General features: G+C 47.8%; 1 pseudogene; it reads left to right on the top strand.

Annotated features, from left to right (window-relative positions):
- Positions 1–1392: 1392 nt before the first annotated feature.
- LOC119253403 (keratin, type I cytoskeletal 18-like) lies at positions 1393–3054 on the top strand (annotated as a pseudogene).
- Positions 3055–3884: the final 830 nt, after the last annotated feature.

Here is a 3884-nt window from a genome sequence, read left to right on the forward strand (position 1 = left end):
TGAGGTCATTAATCATAGCAAGAGTTAGGTCTCATTTCTGCTGGAGAGTTATTTTATACCCTGAGGGCCATGGCATGTTTATCAGACTTATGTTAAAGAAAGAAAATGATTTTTGCCCATGGCTATTCAAACTCTATTAAAAATAATTACTAAACCAGCAATCATTTTTCTCTCTTTCCATTAAGAGAAGGAAAGAGATGGTTTTTAAAAAAAATCTACCAGGCCGCCCTGCACATTTTTCACTCCCTAATGTAGTGAGATGAGAGTAATACCCATTGATAAAAATCTTTCTTTTTGGTGAAATTGCCACTGAGGATGTGTGTTTGCCTTTCAGTTCTGAACTCCAAGTGAACCCATCCGCGCCTCAGGTGGAATCAGCACATGGTACTGCCAAATCCTTTTTGAAATTTTTAACTCTCATCATGTTGTATATATCCTTCAACAACATAATCAGAAAAAGCTCTGTAATTTCTAAATGAACCCATGGGAGCTCATTTTGAATCACCATGGCTAATAAACACAGTGAGCACACATCTTCCTGAAAGCTGCCCATAAGCCTAGAAGAGGAACAACCGCAGAGGCAGGGAGGCCGGGAAGGGAGGTCAAAAACAAGTAAGTTCATTCATGCAGCTGGACCTTGGGAAAAAGCTGGAGAACGAGAAGCACCCGCTACCTCTGAGCATGACGGCACAGAGTGGTTGGGAGGGAGCATGGGGGAATTATCCTCTTACATCCTCTCTTCTGCCCAAGACCCAGGCTTGCTTTAAGGGATTGCATCAGGGAAGGCCTGTCCCCAGAGCCACCAGGAGCACCTGCGCGTGGAGAGGAGGTGCTGCTCTCAGTCCCACTGAAATGAGAAGAATGAAAGGCCAGCCTGTGTATTGAAAAGGGAGCTCAACCTCCTTCTCTCCGCACTCTGCTCCCAAGATCCTAGCAGTCAGGATCCCCCTCGGTGGAGAAACTCATCAACTTAAAAGAAAGACCTAGATAGAGTGAGAACTGAATAAAACAGGAGCACCTTCCCCAGAGGCCCATCCGCTGACAAGCCCCAGCCATGCATACAGTTTCCAACTGGTCTATTTAGTTTCCTGCTAAACTGAAAAGGCAGCTAAGGCTAAGAGAGTGGAGGGATAGTTCTCCATGACAGATTGAGACCAAAACAAACACACAAAATTAACTGAGAGGAAATAGGCAATGCAGGGAGCAAAAGAGCACTTTAAAACTCGAGAATGAATATTCTCACTAAGGCAAGAGAAGACAAGGTGTTCATGAAATGAGGAATGAATACCATTTTGAAAAGGAAAAGTAACCTTTAGAAAACAAGAAGGCACTCTAAGAAATTTTCAATGATGGCAAATATGAGAAAATGAATGAGAAGAGTTGATAGATAAAATGGAGGAACATTCTCAGACATTAGATAAAATAGGAAGAGATGAGACGTAGGAAGAAAGGACAAGAAACTCAGAAGAGAGGCCGCCGGAGTCTAGTGCTGCCTTCTCAACTTCCCGCTGGAACAGCGTAAACATCACCATCCTGTCCACCTTCTCCACCAAATACCTGGCCTGGGCTCTGTGCCCTGCTGGTCAGGAGGTGGCCAGTCTCTATGCAGGAGCTGGGGCTCAAGCTCCTGGATCTCTGTGTCCTGCAATACCGGCTTCACAGGCGACTGGGGACCTGGGGGCCTGGCTTCTGGGATGGCCGGGGGCCTGGCAGGCATGGGGAGCATCCAGGGACAACAGCACATTGTGCAAGACCTGAAGACCATCTGGCCTCCCGCCTAGAGAAGGTGAGGACGCTGGAGGCTGATAATTGGAGGATGGAAAGCAAATTCTGGCAACACCTGGAGAAGAAGGGACCCCGGGTCAGAGAAAGGAGGTGTTGCTTCAAGACTGTCGGGGAGCTGAATGCTCACAACTTGGCAAATTGTGTAGACAACGCCTGCAAACTGACAAAGCCCATCTTGCTGCTGCTGACCTCGGAGTCAAGTATGAGATAGATCTGGCAATGTGCCAGTCTGAGTAGTGACATCCATGGGCCCCACACGGTCACTGATGTCACACAATGTCGCACCCTGCAGCTGCAGATGGAGATCGAGGCTCACAAGGACAAGCTGCTGTTCATGAAAAGGAATCATGAGGGGGGCCTCCCCTGTGGCACAGCTGTTGAGCGCTGGGTTGCGAAACTGCCCGCAGCTTCTGCAACGCTGGTTCGATCCCCAGCCGCCAGCGAGGGTCCCACATGGTGGGCAGACCTCTCCTGCCTCGCCCGCTGCTCCCCTCAGCAGTGTACTTCGTCAGTCTGCCTGTTCTGCTCCCCGCTCTGGCTCTGGTGAATTCTCTCACCCTCCCGCGCTTCTGACTGTACCCAGTGCCTGTATAAATAAATAAATAAATCTTTAAAAAAAAAAAAAAAAGAACCATGAGGGAGTCAGGGGTCTACAAGCCCAGGTTGCCAACTCTGGGTTGACTGTGGAGGTAGATGCCCCAGAGCTCAGGACTTCAGTAACATCATGGCAGATATTTGGGGCCTGTATGACAAACTGGTTCAGAAGATTCGAGAGGGGCTGGACAAGGGCTGCTCCAGTAGATTGAGGAGAGCGCTGCAGTGTTCCCCTCACAGAGAACTGGCTGCAGTGACACTCACAGAGCTAAGAGGCACCATCCAGGCCTTGGAGGAATCCATGAGAAATCTGAAGGCCAGCTAGACACCAGCCAAGGGAGGTGAGGCCCACTGTGCCTTGCAGATGGAGCAGCACCTGGAATCGGAGCTGGCCCAGACTGGGCAGAGGGGCAGTGCCGGACCCAAGATAATGAGTGTCTGCTGAACACCAAATCCAGCGGGAGGCTAAGATCGCCAGCCACCGCCACCTGCTAGGAATGGGGAGGACTTCACTTTTGGCAAACACCAGCAAGGACATCGGCAATGCCATGCAAACCATCCAAAGGGTCACAACACACCGATGTGGATGGCAAAGGGATGTCTGAGACCAGTGACACCAAAGTTCTAGACATGGAAGTAGCAGAGTGGGACGCCTTTTGGGGAGCAGGTCAGTAAAAAGCCCAGAAAGCAAATTAGAAGAGGAATCTAGAAGTTTCAAAAGCTAGCCATGCAGAGTTCCAGAAACTAGGAGGGGAAAATATGGAGGAAAGGATATTCTGCAAAAAAAGTGATACAAGAGCATTTCGAGAACCAAGGGACATGAATTTCCATATGGAAAAGGACTCCTGAGCCACAGCACAAATAAATGGAAAACAGCCTTCTAACAGGTTTTCGCCATGAAATTTCAGAACTACATGGACATAAGAAGACCCTAAAAGTTTCAAAAATAGAAAAAAATAAGATCGCCTCCGAAGCTTAGAGATTAGAGGGCTATAAAACTCCACCATAGCACGCTGAGGGTTGCAAAGCAAAGAAACATTCAAACCAAATGATCAGTGAAACCTAAAGCTGAAAAAAAGATCTTTTCCGACATACAAGGTCTTAAAATTTTTATCTTCTATGCCTCTTTTATCCCCTGCAAACTGCTAGAGAATGTGCCTCATCAAATAGTAAATAAACCGAGAAAAAGATGGCATGAGAGTCAAGAATAGTGAATTCCCAGGATGCAAGGAAGTCCCTGGGTGACAGCTGTGCAGAAAGCAGCTAATCTGGCTCAGATGGAGACAATGAGGGCCTCCCAGAGGACAGCCTGGCAGCTCATCCCTCTCGCTTGACAAGAAGGAAAGATTTTCAGTCGTTGAGACTCAGCATGATTCAGTCAGAAGTACTGAGAAATCTAAGCAAATTTTGAAATGAGGCAATTAATTCCAGGGAAAGTTTAAAATTAAATAAGAAAGAAAATGGTGGTGGTTACAGGGGCTGGGTTGGGGGCAATCGGGAGGTGG

The sequence above is a fragment of the Talpa occidentalis genome, unplaced genomic scaffold, assembly GCF_014898055.3.
Source record: "Talpa occidentalis isolate TD23 unplaced genomic scaffold, MPIMG_talOcc4v2.1 talOcc4.2, whole genome shotgun sequence".
NCBI lineage: Eukaryota > Metazoa > Chordata > Mammalia > Eulipotyphla > Talpidae > Talpa > Talpa occidentalis.